Source organism: Phyllobates terribilis, unplaced genomic scaffold (assembly GCF_046119375.1).
Source record: "Phyllobates terribilis strain yellow unplaced genomic scaffold, ASM4611937v1 Scaffold_517__1_contigs__length_1237599, whole genome shotgun sequence".
Lineage (NCBI taxonomy): Eukaryota > Metazoa > Chordata > Amphibia > Anura > Dendrobatidae > Phyllobates > Phyllobates terribilis.
Window position 1 is genome coordinate 859,605 of NW_027363277.1, and position 10,705 is coordinate 870,309.

The following is a 10,705-nucleotide window of genomic DNA, read 5'->3' on the forward strand; positions in this document are numbered from 1 at the left end:
GACATCTTCTATGATTTATAGATTTATCTCGCTTATTTATTGTAAGACACTATACTTTTTCGGCCGTATTAGTATCCCTTTTTTCTATGAGTTACCTTGTTAGTTTAAGTTATTTATTCCATGGGACTAATAAAGATTCATATTTTTATATAGGGGGTTGTTTTATTGCATTTATTTGTACAGCTTTTGCTCATTTGTGGCTTTGCTTTATGTACTGTACTATGTAGAGCGTATACTATATACTGCAGAGCGACCCTATACAAAAAGACAGAGCTGGGCTTCATCTACGAGCCTCTGGTTCATTTCTCTATGAAATGCTCATCTACCGTGGTTCCCCGAAAATAACACCTACCCCGAAAATAAGCTCTAGCAAGGTTTTACAGGATTTTTGGAGTATGCTTGAAATATAAGTCCTACTCCAAAAATAAGCCCTAGTTACAGTCAGGGCCAGCATTAGGAGGGGGGGGGGACACTTGGGAGTTGCCCAGGGCCCGCACTCTTTTAGGGGCTCCCAGCATTTTTATTCTGAGGTTAAGACTGCTTAAGGACTTTTGGTGACATCATGGTCGTGTGACCATGATGTGACCATAGGTCCTTTAACTACAAGAGAGTCTAGATGAACTGAAGGGGAGGCAGGCTACTGTGTATCATTTATGCAGTGTGTGTATAGGCATGTGTATGTATGTGCTGTGTGCATGTACGTATCTATGTATGTGCTGTGTGTGTATAGGCATGTGTATGTATGTGCTGTGTGTGCATGTACATATCTATGTATGTGCTGTGTGTGTATATACATCTGTATGTGCAGTATATGTGTGTATAAACATGTGTATGTATGTGCTGTGTGTGCATGTACATATATATCTATGTATTTGCTGTGTGTGTATATACATGTGTATGTATGTGATGTGTGTATGTGCAGTGTTTCTGTGTATACAGTTGTGCTCAAAAGTTTACATACCCCGGCAGAATTTTTCTTTCTTGGTTTTGTTTCAGTGAGTATGAATGATAACAAAAAAAAATTTCTCCACTCATGGTTATTGGTTGGGTGAAGCCATTTATTGTCAAACTCAGCAAATACTGGAGGAAAATTTGCACTCATCAGCCCGGAAGCTGCGGATGGGACGTACTTGGACGTTCCAACATGAAAACGATCCAAAACACAAGGCCAAGTCGACCTGTCATTGGCTACAGCAGAACAAAGTGAAGGTTCTGGAGTGGCCATCTCAGTCTCCTGACCTCAATATCATTGAGCCACTCTGGGGAAATCTCAAGCGTGCAGTTCATGCAAGACAGCCCAGGAATTTACAGGAACTGGAGGCTTTTTGCCAAGAAGAATGGGCAGCTTTACCATCTGAGAAAATAGAGAACCTCATCCACAACTACCACAAAAGACTCCAAGCTGTCATTGATGTTAGAGGGGGCAATACACGGTATTAAGAACTGGGGTATGTGAACTTTTGATCAGGGTCATTTGGATGTTTTTGGTTGTCATTAAGATTTAAAAAGAGAAAACACAGGAGTTTGACAATAAATGGCTTCACCCAACCAATAACCGTGAGTGGAGAAAAAGTTATCATTCATATTCTCTGAAACAAGGCCAAGAAAGGAAAAATTCTGCCGGGGTATGTAAACTTTTGAGCACAACTGTACATGTGAATATGTAGTGTGTGTATGTGCAGTGTGTGTGTTTGATGACATAGTTATATTTGAAAAAATGTTTCTTTTTTTCAAGAATAAATGTGGATTGTTGTGCATGAGGAAAACAATAAGACATCCCCTGAAAAACAACGAACCCATCTCTCACAGCAAAAAACTATAGACCCTGTGTTATTTTTGAGGAAACATGGTGCAAACTGTTAAAATTCAGTCAAATCCTCCTTTCTCCATAGTGGAGATTTCTGCCATGCTCAGTGAGGACATACCCTGAAGACTTTCACAGACAAATTCATTTTTCTGGCATGTTGCTAACAGATAACTTATAGTAAAAGCAGTGTGGACATGTAACCATCTATGTGGTCACATTCTGCTTATGGAGAAGGTCCTAGAGATGAGCAGACCAGCGCTGGATATAGATACGATGGAGATGTCCTACCTGGTACATACTCCATGACCATGCACAGATGACGTGTAGTTGGAAAGGAGCACAACATGGAGGCCACGAAGGGACAATCTGCGAATGTTAGGATGTCCCTCTCTAGAAAGGCCCGTTCAAGTCTTACTGGATCTTTCAGCTTCTGCTTGTCCAGTTTCTTCATGGCGTATAACTGTTTGGAGTCTTTTTGGCGCACTAAGTGGACGGTTCTGAAGAGGAAGAAAATCGGTGGTTTATAATGTATTCTTACTAACAGTCTGTCTATAGACCTCATCACATCTCCTGTACTAATGGTGAATACTAGATGAGCTGCCATCGCTACATAGATGATCTCCACTGGGAGGTCCTCATCCATGCCCCATCGTAAATGAACTGAATAATGACAATTAGATGTGCACAGAAGAGATGAGAGAATTAATTACAGTGAAATAGAATTCTACTCATATTTTACAATGATCTGTATTCACCAAAATGGCGATTGTATTTTGTAATTTGCTTCCTCATGGATTCAGCAAAATGATGAGCAAGTGAACACTATTTTCTAAACCTTAAAAGGCCTTCAAAATGTTAAAAAAACACATTCTTATCCTCACCTCTCCGGCCCCTCTGCCTCAACTGCCTGGTCCGCACTTTCAAATCTCTGCTGCCAGTGCAGAAGTCCAAACATGTCTAAGGCTGAGACAGGACTTCTGGCATTGAGGAGGTCTAGGAGGATTCTGCACAAACGCATGAAAGGTCACGGTGTCGTGGAGTTGGGAACCTTCATGAGCTTGCATAGAATCCTCCTGAAGCTCCTCAAAACTAGAAGTTCTGGCCCAGCGTGAGCAGCGGCAATCTGAAGATGTGGTGAGGACTGGACGGATGTTGGTAAAAAGCAGAGGGGTCGGAGAGGTGAACAGTGAGGTCAGTATAAGTCTATTGTCCACTTTTTACATCTTACATTTATTAGGCTCTGGGGTCTGGAGAGAACCCAGACCATAACAAAAGACATTCAATTCGTGAATCACATTTCCCAGGAAAGTCTGCATGAACAGGCGAATGTGAATTATGCCAGATCCGCTCTTCTCTAGAGAACAGGGATGTGGACTCCAATAATTCCTCTATGGTAACACTGTACGGGCACAGAGACAGAGGGATCGTCATAAGGAGCCCTAGAAAACATATATTATGCCGACATCAAGCTCACCCAAAAGCTCCACAGCTGAACTGTTTGATCTGTTCGTAGTCGCTCTTACAAGGATTTCTCCCTGGGTTCAATGATCCGATCAAGGCCTAGAAATAATAAGAAATGGCATTAAAGCATAAAATCTGCAGAAAGATAAAATCTGTGGATGCAGGAACTTCTCCTGTATATTATGTGGACGTGATACAAGCCAGACCCCCACAGACACCATTATATATAGGGGATATCCCCCATACACAGACATCACTGTACTGCAGGGGAGGAGACGGGAGATCACACAGCGGGGGCAGGAATAATAATGCCGCCATCACACACAATAGATCTGATCTACAAGAAGAATAGGGATATCCCCTCGTCATATGGGGGATAATATTATATGTGTAATTCACCCCCGTTACCTGATGGTACACAGACGTCTCCGCTGATACTTACACTGACAGATTCCTGGACCTCGGGGGTCTCACATATTCCACCGTCATTAATTGGTGGCACAGATATTCCTATAATAATGAGGAAACGTTTTGTATTAGACGATATCAGTACATAATATATAACATCCATATTAAGAAGGAGATGAGACGGGCTCTGTACACGGTGTAATACTGGTATATGGGATTCTGCACACAACATATATATTTATGGCTCCTCCATAGATGGATATTCTGGACCATAAATGGCCATTGTTCAGGATCTGATTCATCCTAGAACAATTACATGATCGGGGACCTAGGAGCCTCCTTGTACATGATAAAGAAGAGCACAGAGGAGAGAAGCAGAATTACCTGCGCCCCCTCCATTATAGTCTATAAGGGGCTCCGGAGCCGTCACCGGCCTCATACAGAGGTTGGAGAGTAAATCTACATGTTCTCTGCCGTTCTCTATAATATCTCGATATGTGAATGTAAGAATATTAGATGATTGCTCACCTTCCATCAGATCAGTGTTCAGCCCCTGCTGACTGGTATTAGGGTCCGGGATAGTCAGGTTTTCCCCCTCTTCGGAGTCACCTTCTGATGTTTCCTGATGGGTTTAATATGTGCAATTAATATAACATTTCACAAATACTAAATTACCGTATACAGTCCATCCTCGACTTATGAACTTCTGACTTACAAACGACTCCAAGATACAAAGGGTTGATGTTGAAAAAAAAGCTAATATTCACCCTCCAGTCCTTTCCACTGTCATGTGCCATTTCTCTGGTCTCTTTACTATTGTCTAGGACTTCTGGCCGCATTCAGGACCCAGAGGTCACTGTTCATCATAAGGTCATAAGGATGAGGCTGGAAGTCCTGCCCCATAGTAAAGAGGCTGGAAATGTGGTGCACTATGATGGAAAAAGGAGGACCGGGTGGCGGGCAGCGAGCAAAAAATTATTGTTTTTTTTTACCCTGTTTTAACTTATATACAAATTTGGGTTACAAACAAACCTATAGGATTTATCTAGTTTGTGACAAGGGGACGACCTGTACATAAGTCAGGAAGTACTAAACTAGGACCTAGGGAATAAGCTCAGTATTGGACGGACTATGCATAAGGGAGGAAGTACTAAACCTGGATCTACGGGACAATCTCAGTATTGGATGGACCATACACGGCCGCTCCCTCCAGAAAATCCACATGAATTTGTAAGGGACTTGTATCTACAGCTGTTTTCTAATAACTTCTATTATCAGAACTGCAGCATTTACAAGATGGAAGATTGTGATGATGGAGTGAGACAGAGACGGAAACACAACCTCTGCAGCCGTAGAGACAGGCGGCCATAGAATATCCTGCACCTCTGACATCATAAATCTGCCCCTCTGCTGTATGACGGCTAATCTGGAGAAGATCAGACCAGGACGTGTGATATAGAAGGTGATGGATCCTTACCAGACGCTCCAGTGAGCCGGCCGGACGCTCCAGTACATACAGGACATTTTGGGCCAGTTGTATAATAAAGGCCAATTCTCCACTTGAGGATTTTTCTTCAGACTATAAAGATGGAAATAAATAGAAAGGGAAAATCATGAGAGAACATGGAGGAGGCCGGTTATGCCACCACTTTACTCCTGCGATCTACTTTACAATTACTACATATCTGGTGACTTGGTGCCAGTTGTCTATAATATAATCAGGGATGTGTCCGTCTGTCCGAAGCCTCTATAGACTGCGCCTGCACAGTCTGGCCCCAGACAGAAGAATGCATCCAGCCATTACAGGTGACAGATAAGATGAGTATATGGCACTGGAGATCGCAGTATGCGTAGGCACTGAAGGCATACTGCGTTCAGAGCCTACGCATACCTAGGCCGGGGGAGGAATGCAACGTCGGAATCGGCGCTTGTGCATAGCGCGCTATCTGGCGCCATTTTAGTGAAAGCAGATTTGCAGTGTGTCTTCAATAAAATGACACTGGACAGCGCTGTATGCGCATGCGAGTACTCTGGCGCCTTTTTGTTGAATACATGCGGTAAATGTGTCTTCACTAAAATGGAGCCAGATTCCGATTGTCATTTCAGTAAAATAACACAGGTGACGCGCTTCCGGGGAGCGATGGAAAGGTGAGTAGGATGGGTAGCACATAACAGGATGGGGGAGCAAGATGGGGGAGCACAAAACAGGATGGGGGAGCACATAACAGGATCGTGGAGCACATAACAGGATGGGGTGCACATAATAGGATGGAAGAGCACATAACAGGATGGGGGCAGCACATAGTATAAGGGCAGCACATAACAGGATGGGAAGCACATAACAGGATGGGGGAGCACATAACAGGATGGGGAGCACTTAACAGGATGAGGGCAGCACATAGGATAGGGGCAGCACATAACAGGATGGGGAGCACATAACAGGATGGGGGAGCACATAACAGGATGGGGGCAGCACATAACAGGATGGGGGAGCACATAACAGGATGGGGAGCACATAACAGGATGGGGGGGCAGGATGGTGGAGCACATAACCGGATGGCAGAGCACATAACAGGATGGGGAGCACATAACAGGATGGGGGAGCACATAACAGGATGGGGGAGCATGGACCAGAATGGGGGCAGCACATAACAGGATGGAGGAGCACATAACAGGATGGGGGAGCACATAACAGGATAGGGAAGCATATACCAGGATGGGGGAGCATATACCAGGATGGGGAAGCAGGATGGGGGAGCATAGACCAGGATGGGGGAGCATGGACGAGGATGGGGGAGCATGGACCAGGATGGGGGATCATGAACCAGGATAGGGGACCATATACCAGTAACAAATGCTCCCCACCCGGGCGTAGAATGGGTTCAATAGCTAGTATACTATATTACTGTCGGCCTAAAGAACAATTTTATGTGAATAAACTTATATTCCATCATTATTACTTTTATATGTTTTGTGCAGATTTCTGCTACTTACCTGTTGCACCAATGTCCTGATGTTCTTCTGTAAATGCTCAAGATATGCTGAGCTCATACGACCTTGCTGGTATTTGGTCAGGCAGTCTCTCACTAGCTCCATAACCAGCCGGTAAGTGAAGCTGAGGACGCCATTGGGTAGTGGTAGCACAATGTCAGGGGCATAGGTGGTAAGAATCCCCTGCAGCAGTGCTAACACCTGAAAATTGTCTGAAGGAATTTCAGACATTTCAAATAAATCCAAATCGCAGTCAGTAAATCACTAGCTATGTAGTTAATCACCAACAACAATGACACCGGAATGTCAAAGTGACACTGTAGCTGTAAACACTGGCACAAGTATTGTTGGTGCATTATGATGTCATAATAGCAGTGATATCATCATGGAATGTTGAGATGTTACCTTATATGGAGCTTCTCTCCATAAAAGTAAGTTGCCTAGCAACACAAGCAGCATCATCACAGGCTGAGCATCAGTACCAGGTGCAGGCATGGAGGAAAGACCTGTGGGGGCTTTACTCCTCTGACCAGCGGGGGTGATTTTTATGTTTTAAATTCAATCATTTACATCTGTTCTACATAATAAAAAATATATAATTTCTATAAGAAATCCAGATTCAGATGCTAAAAGAAGTATATTTACTGGTGGATCAGAGACTGCAGCTCAGAGGCCCACACCTCCCCCCACATCCGCTTCCCAAGATAGGGGTCTGTGCACAGCTCTCCGCAGCAGCCAGCAGCCAGGCAGCATTATGTGGTGAGTATGGCAGCGCTGCAGTGCTGAAATCAGCAGGTCTGCGGCAGCACGGTATGGCATAGTGCACCTGGGACCTATGGGATCTTCAAGGGTTTGTTCAGCGCCGCGTACTTCCATACTGGGAAGTGAACAGCGCTGATGACATCACATCTACAGATACATGATGGGACGGTGTAAGTGTGGCCGCCATCATGCCTGTGACTTGGTAGGTTCCTCAGACGGCAGCTCACTCACCTCCCAATGTGGAAGGAAGCGGCCGGAAAATCCTTTTAGTCTATAAAAAAAATTAAGATTCCACCAATTCTTGCAGACAATTTTTTTTGTTCTTCTCACCTCACAAAAAAAACCAAATGATGAAAACATCTCATGTACCGCGCACTGTTACCCATAAATATTGTAGCTCGTTCCATTGAGCTCTTGGTCAAATCTAAACAGAAAAATGAAAGTTATGGGTCAATGATTAAAAAAGCAAAATAAACTGGATATCTGTGTAATTGTATCAACCTGCAGAATAAAGTTAATTTGTCTACAGTGAGCGGCAAAAAAGAAGGAAAATAAAAAAGTGATGGAAGATTTATTTATTTATTCATCGTCACTCATATCATACCATTAAAAAGAAAGAAACTGTAGTGGTGGTGAATTCTGATGTCATAATAGGGGTGATGTCATCATGGAATCTTGTGAGGGAATCATATATGGAGCTTCTCACCTTATAAGGAAGTTGCCTAGCAACAGTGAAGATGGTAAAACCATAGGGTGAGCATCAGTGCTTGTATGTAAGAGGGAGCTGTGGGCACCGGGCTCTTCTCATCAGTGAGGGGATTTATAAATATATTTATTAATATCTGTATACACAATAAAAATCATAATTACGTATTTAGAAGAAATCCGGATTCAGGATCTAAAAGAAGTATCTTTATCTGGGGGGTCCAGGGAATGAAGATCAGAAGCCCACGCCTCACCACCCCCCAACTTCCCAAGATGGGGGTCTCTATTACAAATATAACCCTGCCTGACATTTGAGAAAATCTAAATTTTGTTAATTATTACTAATTTTTATTACGAAACAGAAAAAAGAGTCGGAATCAGGAGAATTCAGGGATGTTTAGATATTTAGCTCAAATTTTGAGTAGGTGTCAGATCCTCTATAATCTTGGTGAATAAAACACTAGTCCTAATAAATCTCCTCCTACGTTCTCCGATCACCACCATATTTGTATTCCAAGAGCCTCAAAGCACCGGAAAGAGCAAGTAACTGAGGAATCAGGCGCATTCTAATCTGTAACCATGGAGACACATAGGCTGCATAAGAGCTGTATATGACACGCCCCCTGGGCCATGTTCAAGGGATTACCCGGAGCCGGATCTGGATAGGGGTAGTAGTCCTTGTGGCGGTGACCCGGTCCGTGCCCAGGGTGTCAAACTAAGTGGCAGTCTATGGCAGTAGATGTTAATTTGATCGACTACGCCACCCGTTGAGTACGCCGCCGCTGCAGAGCAGTCCGCTGAGGCCGGTGGTATATGTGCAGCAGTGATGGTATAACCCCCAACGGGAGGGGTATGGCCTCAGGGCAGCAGGTGTGGATGATGGGTGTAGTTATGTTGTAGAAAGGAGAGTCAGAGACTTGAGGTGCAGTTTCAGGGTTTTTACTCACGGTTGTTCTCTCAGTCACTCTGGCCTTGAGTGACCACCCGAGCCGTGCTGCGTCCACCAGGTCCTGGACTCGGCTAACCCCCAGGCAGTTCTGGAGCGTGGCCCTGAGCTCCCTTTCTCTCTCTCTGTCTCTGGCCATTCCCACCAGGGATCCACCTTTGGCCGGCTCCCTCGGGTCTCTTGGTGGTCAAACCTCCTCTGGGTTCCCTGACCCTATGCTTGGTGTGCCTTTCTGGTGGATTTGGTGAGGGTCGTGGCAAATCTTGACCACGACCTCCGGTTCCTGGCTGAGGATAAGTGGCCTCCACCAGTTCGGGTTCCGGTACCCGTGTCCGCCAACCCTTCACCCTTTTTGGTCTGATTCTGGGTTCTTAGGGTTCCTTCTGACTCTGCTTCTCTGGGCCTTTCTTCCTCCTCTCTCTCTTCAATGCAGGCTTGGCCCTGGAGCTGGGCCCAGCCGGAGCCACAGCTCCCTGTCAGCCCTCCTGGCTGAGCTCCCCTGCTAAAAAGACCCTGTCCTAAGATGGTGCCCACCTTATATACTCCCTCTATGTGTGAGCCCAGGTGACTAGCACCCAATGAGCTCCTAGCTTTACCCAGAGTACTCCCCCTATCTGCCCCTACACTACTGGGATGTTCCACCCCCCTCCCACTCCAGCCAGGGACAGACGCTGTAGTACCTGCACATATAATTGGTGGGAGTACCGTTGTTCTGTCCCCCGGAAATGGGATGTATGTAGTGCATGCAGCCTACTGAGCTCAGTTCCACACTCCATCCTTACCCGGGAGTGGAATACCACACCTCTGGCTTGAGGTGTAATACCCCTGTAGCAGCCGAGTCCTCAGGGTGCTACATATACACTACACAAGATTTACAAATTTGTTTCATTTTTTATTTTAAGGAACCAAGAAAAAAAAATACTGTAAAAGATCTTCTAACAACGAGAAATGATTCCAGGATTGTCTTTCCACTATATATACAGTATATACTCACAACACAAAGGTTAACTAATAGTTTTAATGATTTTCTGTAATAAATATTTGTATAAATATGAGAAACATTTATATAAAAATACAACAAATAATAATAAAAATTTCAATTATAAAACAAGAAATACGTCTTATAATAATATTACTCAGCGATTTATAAAAATAACAAAATTCTTGTCGCTGCTGCTCCTGACGACCAATCAGATTTCTGCCGTTTTGCCTCTTGCAGTGCGGAATCGATGGCTGGAATCTGACTGGTTGCTTCGGGCAACACTTTCATTATTCTCTACACTGTTTGTATAAATAATCCTTAAACTCTCGTTGCCGATAGCAACCGATTAGAATTCAGCTTTTACATTTGTAATTTACACGAGATAAATAAACGTGATTTCTGATTGGTCGCTAGGGGTAACAAAGACGCTACATGACAGCTGAGGCTCCGTGACAATGGCGTCTGTTACTCCAGGTACTGGATGATGGGCCGGACACAGGTGCAGCCCACCGTCACCAGCTGCTTCTCCAGCCTATAGGTGGGGACACATCCTCTCATCTCACCACGCAGGACCAGGATCTCCTGTCTGATGGGGACTGAGTTCATGCTGAGGTCCACATGACCCTCCGAGTCCAAACATCCG